General features: G+C 41.3%; 1 long non-coding RNA gene and 1 pseudogene across 2 annotated transcripts in view; both read left to right on the forward strand.

Moving 5' to 3' along the window:
- LOC131275064 (uncharacterized) overlaps positions 1-15,081 on the forward strand; it is a 360,126-nt gene that overhangs the window by 225,359 nt on the left and 119,686 nt on the right. The gene's annotated exons all lie outside the window — the stretch shown is intronic.
- On the forward strand, positions 15-8,520 carry LOC131275058 (leucine-rich repeat-containing protein 37A3-like; annotated as a pseudogene).

Raw genomic sequence — 15,081 nt, forward strand, 5'->3', positions numbered from 1 at the left:
AAGAAAAAACTGCCATGCCTATGCATTCCAACTTAATAGGTACCAAATTTAAATGCCAGATCTTTCAAAAGAGATTGGAAACTGCCCAGCCACAGGGCAGTTTCCAGGAAAACAGTCTGGCAAAGATTCAGAAAGCAAGTGTAGGAAAAAGGCTGTTGAGAATGAACAGAGTCATCAAGGGACCAAGAGGCATCCAGAAAAGGCACTTCAAAGAAATGGGAGATCAGAGTATCAAGAGGAAACAGGGTGCCCAGGCATTTGTGGAGAACATCGCCAAAGAAAGAATGCCCAGGAGGCCCACCCCAAGGGAGCTGGGGCGGTTTTGCAAGGTGCGGAGGCCAAGGAAATTGGTGGGAAACTCCTTCGACACTGAGCCTTTATTTTTAAAGGACCATAAGGCAGCAGTCTCTTCTTTCTTGAAGCAATACTCAGTGGGCAGGCCTTCTACCACCATCCCTCTACGAGCCCCACCTGAGGTTAGAAACAAATTGAAAGACTTAGCCTACTCCGTTTCGGTTTTAGAAGATGCAAAAGATAGAGTTAAACACATGAAGGCTCCTAAACCAATCTCATATTCCAGAAAAAAATTACCTCTTTCATAAAGCTCGCTCTGGTGTAAGCCACAAAACACTCAAGGCCAGACCAAGTCGAAAGCTCAGAAAGGAAGGTTCATTCAATAGACTTATGCTTGAAAAGAGACCTTCTTTCTCTGCAATGAGAAGCCTCATAAATTCCCCTTCAGGAGAGGCTTTTTCATCTTCAGAACGAAATTCTCAGGAAAATCCTTTTTCAGAATTATTTGGTCTTTCAAAATCTCCTACAGAAAGCATTGCTAAAGAAACAATTACTGCAAAAAGCACTTCTGCAGGAAGTATTTCTGTAGAAAACACTTCTGCAGAAAATACTACTGTGATACAAAAGACTGCCCCTATAACCCCTGCCGTTAGGAATTCTACCACTGCAAATTCTTCTGTGACTGTAGAAAACTTAATGCTAACTGTTAACCGAACCAATGAAACCCAATGGGTATACCATAACTTGGGCACCGACTTACCCCCCAAGACTGAGGGCTCCACTCTTCCACTTCACTCATCCCCAGGTGATAAATTTGAAACTCAGCTAAACCAACAACTACGGTCTCTCATCCCCAACAACGATGTGAGAAAGCTCATTTCTCATGTTATCCGGACTTTGAAAATGGACTGCTCTGAGCCCCACGTGCAACTGGCCTGTGCAAAGCTCATCTCCAGAACAGGCCTTCTGATGAAGCTTCTCAGTGAACAACAAGAAGTAAAGGTGTCCAAGGCAGACTGGGATACAGACCAATGGAAAACTGAGAACTATATCCATGAGAGCACAGAAGTCCAGAGTGAACAAAAAGGGCGAAGATTAAGCGAGGTGAGGATAAGTCCAGAAACATGAGACCTAGACTTTTCCATCAGAGTTTAGGACATGCCATTGGAGCACCCAAGCAGGAAGCCCAGAGGCTCCTAGTTCATGCTTGTCTCGGCTATGTAACTTTGACCAAGACAGTGATCCTACCGCTTTGCTCATTTACAGAATGGTGCCGCTATTCCTAGGGTGGATGAGAAGAGGACCCAACACACAAACAAATTATAGAAGAGTGCTTGGTAACATTACTTAACACATTCAATTTGGTATGGTCTTTAAAACCCTGTAAATTAGATTCACATGGAAGAATGGGGTTTTGATGCTAAATAGATAGCTTTCTTCTTTTCCATTGCTTTGTTGTTGTTTTTAAATTGTTCTTCCCTTTTTTTTTTTAGCCCACAAAAGAAGTTCCAGGATATGGCTATAACAGCAAACTCATCTTGGCAATATCCGTTACTGTGGTAGTGATGATTTTGATTATAATTTTCTGTGTCATTGAGGTAAGGACAATTAATTCAGGTTTCTGGAATACATCCTGTCTTTATAATAGATTCAGAACCCACAAACTAAAAAATCAAAGCCAATGTCCCACCTGCTACTACTACTTGGCATTCCTCTTCAGTCATTAGGACTGAGGTACACTTTGTTCTTTTATTGCAAAGTATATTCCAGGAATTTTTACAGGAAGGAACCCCACTCCCAGGAGATCTCTGTGGAATTAAAACCAAGATAACAAGCTGTAAGACTACTTTGAGAAGTTAAGTTTAAGAAGGCCAGAGTTGACGTGATAGCAAAATTTCTTCAACCCAAAACTGTCAGCTCACTGATGAACTCACAGTCACTTTTCTTCTATCACTGATTCCTTTCCTTGTTGGGGGAAAGGATGAGAGGCAATATACTCTCTGCTTTCATGGAGCTATCAGTCATGCTGTGGAGATAAGACACAGTAAAAGGATGAAAGTGTTATCTTTAAAAAAAAAATTATTTTTTTTTGTCCGTGTCTCCCCCCCCCTTCCCCCCCCCCCCCCGGTGCCTGCTCTCTATATCCATTTGCTGCGTGCTCTTCTATGTCTGCTTGTATTCTCATTGGGCGGCTCCGGGAATGGATCCTGGGACCTTCCATACTGGGAGGGAGGCGATCATTCTCTTGCACCACCTCAGCTCCCTGTTCTACTACATCTCTTATTGTCTCTGCTCTGTGTCTCTTGTTGTGTCATCTTGCTGTGCAAGCTCTCCACATCGGCTGGCAGTGCTGCATGGGGCAGCATACCTGCACAGGGTGGTGGTACCATGTGGGCCGGCATTCCTGCACAGGGTGGCACTCCTGTGTGGGCTGGCACTCCACATGGGCCAGCTTGCTGTGTGGACCAGCCTGCCTTCACCAGGAGGCTCTAGGCATCAAACCCTGGACTTCCTATATGGTAAACGGGAGCCCAACTGCTTGAGCCACATCTGTTCCCCTGAAAGTGTTATCTTGTAGATCTGTTAGGTTTATTTAGCATCTTTATTCTCCAGTGTGTTAGGCATTGTCTAAATAGGTTAAGTTAGGTGGCAGACTTGGCCCAGTGGTTAGGGCGTCCGTCTACCACATGGAAGGTCTGCAGTTCAAACCCCGGGCCTCCTTGACCCGTGTGCAGCTGGCCCATGCGCAGTGCTGATGCACACACAGAGTGCCATGCCACGCAGTGGTGTCCCCCGCATAGGGGAACCCCAGGCGCAAGGAGTGCACCCCGTAAGGAGAGCTGCCCAGCATGAAAGAAAGTGCAGCCTGCCCAGGAATGGTGCCGCACACACGGAGAGCTGACACAAGATGATACAACAAAAAGAAACACAGACTCCCGTGCCGCTGACTAAAACAGATGCTGACAAAAAAGAAGATGCAATAAAATAGACACAGAGGGAAACGAACTTTGGCCCAGTGGTTAGGGCGTCCGTCTACCATATGGGAGTTCCGTGGTTCAAACCCCAGGCCTCCTTGACCCGTGTGGAGCTGGCCATGCGCAGTGCTGATGCGTGCAAGGAGTGCCGTGCTACGCAAGGGTGTCCCCCGCGTGGGGGAGCCCCCACACGCAAGGAGTGCGCCCGTGAGGAGAGCCGCCCAGCGTGAAAAGAAAGAGCAGCCTGCCCAGGAATGGTGCTGCCCACACTTCCCTTGCCGCTGATGACAACAGAAGCGGACAAAGAAACAAGACGCAGCAAATAGACACCAAGAACAGACAACCAGGGGAGGGGGGGAAATTAAATAAATAAATATTTAAAAAAAAAAAAAGACACAGAGAACAGACAACTGGGGTGGGGGGAAGGGGAGAGAAAGAAAGAAAGAAATCTTTTTAAAAAATAAATAAATAAATAGGTTAAGTTAAACAGTTGCCACTAAATTAATTCATCAGGCTACTCTACTACATGTATCCTATTCCTTCTGTTCAATTATACAAGGGTTTATTAATTTTCCCAATAGGTGGGTACTAGCATATGAAAAGTCAGGTTCAATAAACTGACAAATCTTGACCCTACTATACCAATCCAACCTATTTTACCCCATTTGCCTTTTCCAATGTGATGGCTACCCTCCATGCCAGCCAAAGCAGCTCCTCAGCATACCCCAGGCACACCATGGCCATTCCATCTGTGCTTTTGCCCATCTAAAATTCCCTTAATTCACCCTGTCTGTCTAAGTCCTATCAAGCTGACAAAAGCCAACTCAAGTCCATCTTTCCCCCTGAAGCCTTCCCTGAATACTCCTGGTCCTAGTCCATCTGTAAGATCTGTTACCATGTCATGGCAGCCATAGCAAGGCATTCCCCCTCCTTGAGAACTTAACAATGTGGTAAACAGTTTTTAAAAGTGTGGCTAACCAAGACAGAACACATGATGGAGCAGACAGATTCATAAGAACCAGACGGCTGCCTGGTCAGTCAAAACCTTGCTGAATGTATTAATATATCTAAACAAAAGTATGTCTATTGGCAGGAAGTTTCTGTAAAAGAGTAGAAAGGGAAGGAAGAGGCCAGCATGGGCAGTGCCCATCCTAATATTGCCCAAGAGTGAAGGAGCTGCCAGCAGCAGATGGGGCACCTCGGGCCCACAGGAGGCGGTGCCTGCGGGGCAGATGCATGGATCTAGAAACCTCAGTCCTTTCCACTGAATGCCAGAATCAGCTGATTCCTTCTGTTCTGATTCTTTGCTCACCAAGTGGCCTTCTGACTGTGGCATTGTGTGCCACGTAGTCCTCTGGATAACTCCCTGATGGTGTAGGCCCAGATGTTCTGTCTGTGGAATAGATGTATTGGCATCTTGAACACTGTCAAGTCATAATCTGACATTCTGATTTTTGTTCAGTCCTGTGATATTGATAAGGTGAGACTGTCCTATCAGGGAGAAGTGCGTTCTCTCTTGGTAAGGGAAAGAGTCTGATTTCTGAGTCTGGGAGGCTGGGACCCAGCATGGGGTCAGCTTGGCAAGGCCTCTAGGGAGACAGTCAATCACTGGCCATTGCCCAGACAGTACCTTCCTCTTCTCCAGCTGGCATATGACCCTTCCTTTCTATAGCATCATATGCTGCTTTTGATTTCCATGTGTAGTTTAACCTTATATTTGTATTTCTTTATGTGCTTTCATTATTTCCTTTTCCCCACTTAGATTATAAGCTTTTTAGGACCAGAACCTTGTAGTGTTCTCAAAGGAAGAGAGCTAAGGCATTATATCAGTTCCGCAATGGGGCATAATACAACCTAATATTTATATGAAGTAGCATAGAGTCCAGCAATAGACAGAACCATGCATTCCTAAGACTTTTGAAATGGTACCTCCTAATATTCTGATAGTGGGGGGAAATGAATGAATGGTTATAGAACAGCTGCCTAACTATTTGGGGGAAAATAATGGTAGATCTGTATTTCTCACCTTAAACTAACATATTTCCATAAACAAAAAAAATCACATAAAAGCATTAGAAGAAAATAGAAGCAATATGTTTTATAATCTTGTGGTGGGAAAGAGCTTTCTAAGCCTGATGCCATGGTGTGATAGATTTGATCACCTTGTCTTTGACACTGTTAGCAAATTTAGCTCCTATTTATGCCAAACATTGGACTAAGAGCTTAATGTATGTTGTCTGACTTAATCCTCAAAACCAGCCTGCAAGCAAGACGTGGTCATCCTTCTTTTACACATGAAAGAGATCTGTTTAGGCTCCAGTGGCAAAACCAAAAGCAGAACCAGAGTCAATGCCCATAAAGCCTGGGCTCCTTCGTACCACTGCTCTGTTTTGCCTCCTTAAAGACAAAAACAAGTGGGAAATAGTTGAAATATTGACATACAGTGAAATAGTATAATATATTTAATATGCAAACATCTTTTATAAAACAAGAAAAGACCAAAAACAAAAAAACCCAGTGGGAAATGAAGCAGAGGCTACAACGGGTAGGAGGTGTGTTCACGTACTCCCATCTGTCTGTCCTCTCCTCATGGCTTATGGGGTGCGGGTCTTGTTAGGGAGGACTTTGCTACCCCATGGGATAAAACTAGTTTCCTGTATTTTCTTCTGATACTTGTGAAACAGTGTGTTGTTATTTTTCTTTTTTAATCCATCTATAATTTGTTTTATTTGGTTGGTTTGGGTGTGGTTGAGGTAGGAAACCTAACTCCCCTTTCCCCCCACATGAATAGCCAGTTGTTTTAAAATCTCTTATTGAATGGTTAATTCTTTCCTCACTGATCTAAAATACATTTTTCTTGACAGTCCTGTTCCAGGACCAGAATTACCCTACTTGATGCCAGTTGTTTGATAACATAGTTTGCTATTTGGTAGGGCATGCTCCTGCTCTTTGATCTTCTTTTTCATGCTTTTCATAGCTATTTTTGCACATTTTCTCTATGTGTTGGAATTGGAATGGAATTAACATTTCCTTTTTAGAAACATGGCATCTCACACCATGTAATCCGTGCTTACTGTCATTCTGAAGTTTTACTGCTGAGTTCACGCATCTTTTATTCAGTTTATTTCTAAGTACTTTATACATTTTTATTGCTATTGTGAATGGGATCTTACTTCCATTACATTTTCTAATTGGTTTTCTAATTACATTTCTAATTGGTTTTTGGTGGTTACACAGAAAAGCTACTGAGGTTTGTGGGCTGATCTTTTGATATATCCAGCTACCTTACTGAATGCTCTTATTACTTCCAATAAAAATTTGATTGATTCTTTTGTGCTTTTTAGGTTCATCATCATTTCATACGGAAATAATGATAATTTTGCCTCTTCCTTTCTAATGCTTTTACTCCATTTATTTTTCTTACCTCATGGGTGGTACTAATGTTTTTCTTGCTGCATTATTGGTGGTGCTCCTATACAGTGTCTAATAGTAACAGTAATAACAGGCATCCCTCTCTCCTTTCTGACTTTGAAACAATGTTGTTGTTTGGGCTTCTGGTAGATACTTTTACCAAGTACATTAATCTGACAAGGGGGTGCTGATGCAAAGTTCCAGAAATATGTTGGCTTTTATAAAGGGTATTTATTTGGAGTAGAAGCTTAAAGTTACAAGGCCCTAAAGAATCCAACTCAAGGTTCCTTTCTCACCAGTCAGTTGCCACGTGTTGAAGCAAGATAGTTGCTGGTCACTGCGAGGGTTCAGCCTTCCTCTCTCTCAGCTACAGGTTGGCACAGGGCTCTTCTCTCTTCCTGGGGCTTTAGCTGTTTAAGCCTTCTCCTTTCTGTCACATGGCAAGACCAAAATAATCAAATTCTTTCCTCTTCCTTGTCTTCTTTTGTGTGTCTTCTTGACTGAGTATCCATTTATATAGCCCACCAAGGGGGTAGGGACTCAACCCTGAATTAAACTCTACTAACATGGTCAAATCAAAGCCCTAATCTTAACATACTTTAATCAAAGACATCTCAGCTGAATCTAAAACAAGCAAAGGGGATCACACCCAGAGGAACAGACCAGTTTACAAACATAATCTCCCTTTTTTGAATTCATAAATAATCTTAAACTGCCATACCACATTAAGAATGTTTCCCTCTTTTGCTACCTCTAAGAGTTTTTATTAGGAATTACATGTTGCTTGTTATCTAAAACAGTAAAACATATTAAGTGCCACCTGCACTCAAGATTCTAAACTAGGTATTGTGGAAGAGCCAAAGAACTATGAAAGACGCTAGTACACCTGTCCTGGAAAAAAAATTGTCATCTGGCTGGGAAGATAAGACTTAAGATAAATAAAAGGAATGAATAAAGGTTTGGAAAGAATGGTTATTGTGATAGATAATCATGATTATGTTTTTCTTCCGAAACAGATTTATTCTCATAGAGCAGCATCAGAGGAAGATGAAGAAAAAGGCCCACGGTAAATAATAACCTGGCAATTTTTAACATAGAATTTTTAAACTAGAGAAGAACCTAGAGCTCATATATTTTGATTTCCTCATTTTTTAGTGTGGAAACTGTCAAAGGCATAAAAATACTTATCCTAATGCTTTGCCTGGCTCTAGAAAATTAGCTCCTCAGCCAAAGCTGATTCAGAGGGGCCCGGCATGGATGCACCTGCTGTCATCAGTTCTTGAAGGAAAGGGTGGGGGAGGAGAGGTTTGAGCTGAGCCCATCTCTTCCTGCTGCTGGTGGGCATCAGGCTGGCCAGAGGCCTTTCTGGAGTCTCTGGGGAAGGCACAGAAAGACCGCACGGCTTGGAGGTCAGGGACCAGTCTCATTCAAGGCTGATGGATTGAAAACTATATGAGTCCTTCCTGTAAAGTGGCCAGAAAACTTCCCTTCTCATCCTGCTAGTTTTCAAGCCCCTACTCATCCCCTTTATTCAAACCTCACTGAATTTTCATTAGGAGAGACCCTAGATAGCAGCTTGTGTCTCTCCCTTTTATAAGAAAATGTAGACGGAGAAAGGGAAAATATCTTCCTCCATGGTCACACTACTAATGAGTGTCAGAAAGAGGGTGGTTCTTTTCCCTTCGCCCACTTCTCCATTGATTATACAGTGCTCGGGCCATGAGCTACGTTTTATATCACAACTCAGTATACATATACTTAGATAGACACTTTTTAAAGCAAACCTATTCCACAATCTGATATTTTCTATTTTGTTCAGCTTCTTTTTGTTTGGTATGGCTTTGTTTTTTGTTTTTTTTTCTTTTTTTTTTCTGGTTTTTTAAAAATATTTATTATTATTATTTTTTAAAATTACATTAAAAAAAAATATGAGGTCCCATTCAACCCCACCGCCCCCGCTCCCCACTACCCCCACAGCAACACTCCCTCCCATCATCGTGCCACATCCATTGCACCTGGTAAGTTCATCTCTGAGCATCACTGCACCCCATAGTCAATGGTCCACATCATAGCCCAGACTCTCTCACGTTCCATCCAGTGGGCCCTGGGGGGATCTACAGTGTCCCGTTATTGTCCGTGAAGCACTATCCAGGACAACTCCACGTCCTGAAAACGCCTCCACATCTCATCTCTTCCTCCCGTTCCCCACACCCAGCAGCCCCCATGGCTATCGTTCCCACACCCATTCCACATTTTCTCTGTGGACATTGGATTGTTTGTGTCCATTGCACACCTATGTCAAGTGAGGGCTTAGATTCCACATGGGTACTGGATGCACTCTTCCCGCTTCTAGTTGTAGACACTCTAGGCTCCATGTTGTGGTGGTTGACCTTCTTCAACTCCATGTTAGCTGAGTGGAGTAAGTCCAATAAGTCAAAGTGTAGGAGCTGAAGTCTGTTGAGGCTCTGGGCCTGGGTATCATATTATCAGTCCAGAGATTCAAATCCCCTATATATATCTTAAACTCAGCACCAACTACAATTCCAATAAAGTAGCATGCAAGTCTTGTGAAAAGAGATCCCCTCTGAGTCCATTTCCATCACGCAGAAACACCAGCTCCAAAGAAGGGCCATCTGTCATGGCAGTGAACCCCTTCTGCCATGACCATAGAACCCGTGGGTCTCTTTATCCCTCAAAAGAACCAATACCTGGGGTTGTATCTACCTTATCTGTCTCTTAGACTCTGTTCAGTTGTACATAGGGGTATTGCTTCTGACAACCTCCAGACTCTTTTTTAGAGACTCACAACCTTATAATCTCATTTCTTCTTTCCATTTCCCCCTTACATTAGGTCAAACCGCTTCCCGAAGTCATGTTATTATATGTAGACAGGTATATTCTGCTGTTCCGCATTGAATCTTTAATTCAAGGTCATTTTCTAGTTGCTTCTTCAGCTGGTATGTGGTAGTGATCCCTCGGTGCCAGGGAGGCTCATCCCCGGGTGTCGTGTCCCACGCTGGGGGGAATGCATCACATCTACACGCTGCATTTGGCTGTGAGAGTGGCCACATTTGAGTAACATGAAGGCTGTCAGGAGGAAACCCCCAGGCACAATGCTACTCTAGGCCTTGTTCTTATTGCAGGTGCATAGGCTCAAAAGTGTAGCCATTAGTATCAAGAGCCCACTGTTGGGCCCTCCTTCCTTCCTGGTTCTTGCCGTTGCACCTGGAGGATTGCCGCTGCTCTCCCAGGGCCCACAACAGTGACCCCCCGGCCAGGAGCCCAGTACCCCCCCAGCTGTTGTTTTTAATTGTTTCCACTATGAGTATATATAGACATTACCATATACCCTGGGCATATGCCCTGTATAACTCCCTGTCAACCATATATATCCTGTCAATAACATCCCATATCAGTATTCCTCCGCTGACATTGTTGAACCACTCTGTGATCCAAAACTTCCCGTACAGTGAATCCCAACATAATGTCAGCTTCAGAAGAGTCTTAGATCACCAAAATTTATATATACAATATACAGTATTTCCCCAGATCCACCATAAAACCTTTTCCCTTCCACAGCAATAATCTTTTAACTTATTCATATCATATTTCCTGAAACTGATGTACAGATTCCGAAACTATAGTTTTCAAACAAGGTAACATTTGTGCTTACTATGTGGTCCATACTTTAGGTTGTACAGTTTTCTAAATTTTTTAGTTATCCTATGTTTTGTCTTATGGTTTTCATTATTAGTCTGTCGTCCCCTATATGTTTTTGGTGTAATATTAGCTGTTTTATATTCTTCCTCGTGTACTCTCACATAACTCCTCTTTTGCCCCCTTATTTACCTTTGTTCTATCCATTGCACGTCCATTTTCCCCTCCCCTTAGGGCCCACAACGCCTGCCAATCTAATGCCCTGGGAGCCGTCCTTTCTCACGAGAGATACAGTTCTCTCTATTCGACGGCATTAGTCTTCCCCAGGATATGGGTCCACCCCACCCAATGGTAGAACCCACCTTGGCAAAATGAGCCTTCAGCTATTCCCTCCGGAGTCCGTCCCGCATCAGACCATACCCCCTGAGCGTCCTAACCAGGTGACCCTCCTACTTATACTTTGATACGTTTTACTCAACATTTAGTTCTCAACGAACTTCTGGCACTCTCCCATGTTTGTATGTTGCCCCTCCCTCCCACCTATTTCTTGGACCATATTACCCCTCTTCCCATCCCCAGCCCCCCTCAAACCCAGAAAACCCCACCTGAAGGTAACCCCTTGCCCCCATTTTGTCCCTTCTTTGTGCTCATACTTACCCCCAGCTCATCACAGATTCCACCCCTACAGACATTAACTCACATCCTTCCTCCACCCCCCGCTTTCCAGTAAGCCACTTTTCCAGACTCTAGCTCTCTGAGGCAGTTAAGTTATTTCATATCATTGAGGTCATATAGTATTTGTCCTTCAATGCCTGGGTTGCTTCACTTAACATAAGATTCTCAAGGTTCATCCATGTTATCACGTGTGATTGTAGTGTATTGGTTCTTACAGCTGAGTAGTATTCCATTGTGTGTATTTACCACATTTTATTGATCCACTCATCTGTTGATGGACTTTTGGATTGATTCCAACTTTTGGCGATGGTGAACAATGCTGCTATGAACATTGGTGTACATATATCAGTTTGTGTCCTTGTTTTCAGATCTGATGGGTATATACCCAGCAGTGGTATTGCTGGGTCATATGGCAAATCTATGGATAATTTTTTGAGAAACTGCCAAACTGTCCTCCAGAATGGTTGGATCCTTCTGCATTCCCACCAGCAATGGATGAGTGTTCCCCTTTCTTCACATCCTCTCCAGCATTTGTATTCTACTGTTTTTTTCATGGCTGCCAATCTTATGGGAGTAAGATGGTATCTCATTGTAGTTTTGATTTGCATTTCCCTGATAGCTAGGGATTTGGAGCATTTTTTCATGTGCTTTTTAGCCATTTGTATTTCTTCTTTGGAGAAGTGTCTGTTTAAATCTTTTTCCCATTTTTTAAATGGGTTGTTTATCTTTTTGTTTTCGAGATCTATGAGTTCTTTATATATGCAAGTTATAAGTCTCTTATCAGATATATGGTTGCCAAATATTTTCTCCCATTGTGTGGGTTCCCTTTTTACTTTCTTGACAAACTCCATTGAGGTGCAGAAGGCTTTAATTTTCAGGTAGTCCCATTTATCTATTTGTTCTTTTGCTGCTCGTGCTTTTGGTGTGATATTCATGAAGCCATTTCCTATTACAAGGTCCTGTAGATGTTTCCCTACACTGCTTTCTAAGGTCTTTATGGTCTTGGCTCTTATATTTAGGTCTTTCATCCATCTTGAGTTGATCTTTATATAAGGTGTGAGATGGTAATCCTCTTTCATTCTTCTACATATGGCTATCCAGTTCTCCAGGCACCATTTGTTGAATAGGCCATTCTCTCCCAGTTGAGAGGGTTTGGTGGCTTTATCGAATATTATATGGCTATATACATGAGGTTCTATATCTGAACTTTCAATTCGATTCCATTGGACTGTGTGTCTCTCCTTATGCCAGTACCATGCTGTTTTCAGTACTGTAGCTTTGTAGTATGTTTTGAAGTCAGGAAGTGTGATTCCTCCTATTTCGTTTTTCTTTTTCAATATGTCTTTGGCTATTCGGGGCCTCTTTTTATTCCAAATAAATTTCATAGTTAGTTTTTCTAGTTCCTTAAAGAAGGCTGTGTTGATTTTTATTGGGATTGCATTGAATGTGTAGATCAGTTTTGGTAGGATAGACATCTTAATAATATTCAGTCTTCCTATCCATGAACAGGGAATATTCTTCCATTTATTTAGGTCTTCTTTGATTTCCTTGAACAATCTTGTATATTTCTCGATGTACAAGTTTTTTACCTCTTTAGTTAAATTTATTCCTAAGTATTTGATTTTTTTATTTACTATTGTGAATGGTATTTGTTTCTTGATTTCCTCCTGATCTTGCTCATTATTGGTGTATAGAAATGCTACTGATTTTTGCGCATTGATCTTATAACCTGCGACATTGCTAAACTCATTTATGAGTTCTAGGAGCTTTGTTGAAGATCTCTCAGGGTTTTCTATATATAGGATCATGTCATCTGCAAATAATGAAATTTTGACTTCTTCCTTTCCAATTTGAATGCCTTTTATATCTGGTTCTTGTCTCAGTGCTCGAGCCAGTACTTCCAAGACAATGTTAAATAGGAGTGGAGACAATGGGCATCCTTGTCTTGTTCCTGATTTTAGAGGGAAGGATTTCAGGATTTCGCCATTGTAAACAATGTTGGCTTTAGGTTTTTCATATATACTCTTTATCATGTTCAAAAAGTTTCCTTGTATTCCGATCTTTTGGAGTGTTTTTATCAGGAAGGGGTGCTGTATTTTGTCAAATGCCTTTTCTGCATCTATAGATACAATCATGTGGTTTTTTTCTCTCAATCTGTTTATATGGTGTATTACATTGATTGATTTTCTTATGTTGAACCATCCTTGCATACCTGGGATAAATCCCACTTGGTCATGGTGTATAATTCGTTTAATGTGTTGTTGAATACGATTAGCAAGTATTTTGTTAAGTATTTTTGCGTCTAGGTTCATTAGAGAAATTGGTCTGTAATTTTCCTTTCTTGTGGTGTCTTTGTTTGGCTTTGGTACTAGGGTAATGTTGGCATCATAGAAGGAATTAGGCAGTGTTCCTTCTGTTTCGATTTTTTGGAATAGTTTCAACAGGATTGGTGTTAGTTCTTTCCGGAATATTTTGTAGAATTCACCTGTGAAGCCGTCTGGCCCTGGGCTCTTCTTAGTTGGGAGATTTTTAATGACTGATTCTATCTCTTTGCTTGTGATTGGTTTGTTAAGACCATCAATTTCTTCTTTCATCAGTATGGGCTGCTTATGTATTTCTAGGAATTTGTCCATTTCCTCTAAATTGTCATTTTTGTTGGAATATAGTTTTTCAAAGTATCCTCTTATGATAGTCTTTATTTCTGTGGGGTCAGTGGTGATATCACCTTTCTCATTTCTTATTTTGTGTATTTGCATCTTTTCTCTTTTTTTCTTTGTTAGTCTCGCTAAAGGTTTGTCAATTTTGTTGATCTTCTCAAAAAACCAGCTCTTGGTCTTGTTTATTTTTTCAAGTGCTTTCTTATTTTCTATTTCATTTAGTTCTGCTCTTATCTTTGTTATTTCCTTCCTTCTTCTTCCTGTTGGGTTACTTTGTTGTTGTTTTTCTAATTCCTTCAAATGTGCAGTTAATTCTTCAATTTCTGCTCTTTCTTCTTTTTTGATATATGAATTTATGGCTATAAATTTCCCTCTCAGTACCGCTTTTGCTGCATCCCATAAATTTTGGTATGTTGTGTTATCATTATCATTTGTTTCAAGGTAGTCATTGATTTCTTTTGAGATTTCCTCTTTGACCCATTGTTTTTCTAAGAGTGTGCTGTTTAATTTCCAAATTGTCGTGTGAAGTCTGGGTCTCTGTCCCTTGCAAATTTCCAGCTTGACTCCACTGTGGTCAGAGATATTGTTTTGTATGATTTCGATCTTTCTGAATTCATTAAGCCTTTCTTTGTGGCCTAGCATATGGTCAATCTTGGAGAATGTTCCATGTGCGCTTGAGAAAAATGTATATCCTGCTGTGTTTGGGTGTAATGATCTATATATGTCTATTAGATCCAGCTCTTCTAATATACTGTTCAAATGTTTTGTTTCTTTAGTGATTCTCTTTTGAGATGTTCTGTCCAGAGTTGATAGTGGTGTATTAAAATCCCCCACTATAATTGTAGATGCATCTATTCTTTCACTTAGTTTTTCCAGCGTTTGCCTCACATATTTAGAGGCGCCCTTTTTAGGAGCATAAATATTTATGATTGTTCGATCTTCTTGACAAATTGTCCCTTTCACTAAAATATAGTATCCTTCTTTGTCTCTCACAATTGTTTCGCATTTAAAGTCTATTTTGTCTGATATTAATATAGCTACTCCTGCCTTTTTTTGGTTGTTGTTTGCTTGTATGATTGTTTTCCAGCCATTCACTTTCAACCTCCATGAGTCTCTGGGTCTAAGATGTGTCTCTTGTAGGCAGCATATAGATGGGTTGTATTTCCTTATCCAGTGTCCCAGTCTGAATCTTTTGATAGGTGAGTTTAATCCATTGACATTCAGTGTTATTACGTTTAGAGAGTTATTTATGGTAGCCATATTTTGGTTGGATTTGTGTTTGTTATATTTTGTTTGTATTATTTTATTTTCCCCTTCTATTTTTGTCTTTCTTGTTGCTTTTTCACTCTCCTCCATCTCTGACTGTCCTGTTTTTTCCTTTCTTCCTGCAGAATTCCCTTAAGAATTTCTTG

The sequence above is a fragment of the Dasypus novemcinctus genome, chromosome 21 (genome assembly GCF_030445035.2).
Source record: "Dasypus novemcinctus isolate mDasNov1 chromosome 21, mDasNov1.1.hap2, whole genome shotgun sequence".
Classification (NCBI taxonomy): Eukaryota; Metazoa; Chordata; class Mammalia; order Cingulata; family Dasypodidae; genus Dasypus; species Dasypus novemcinctus.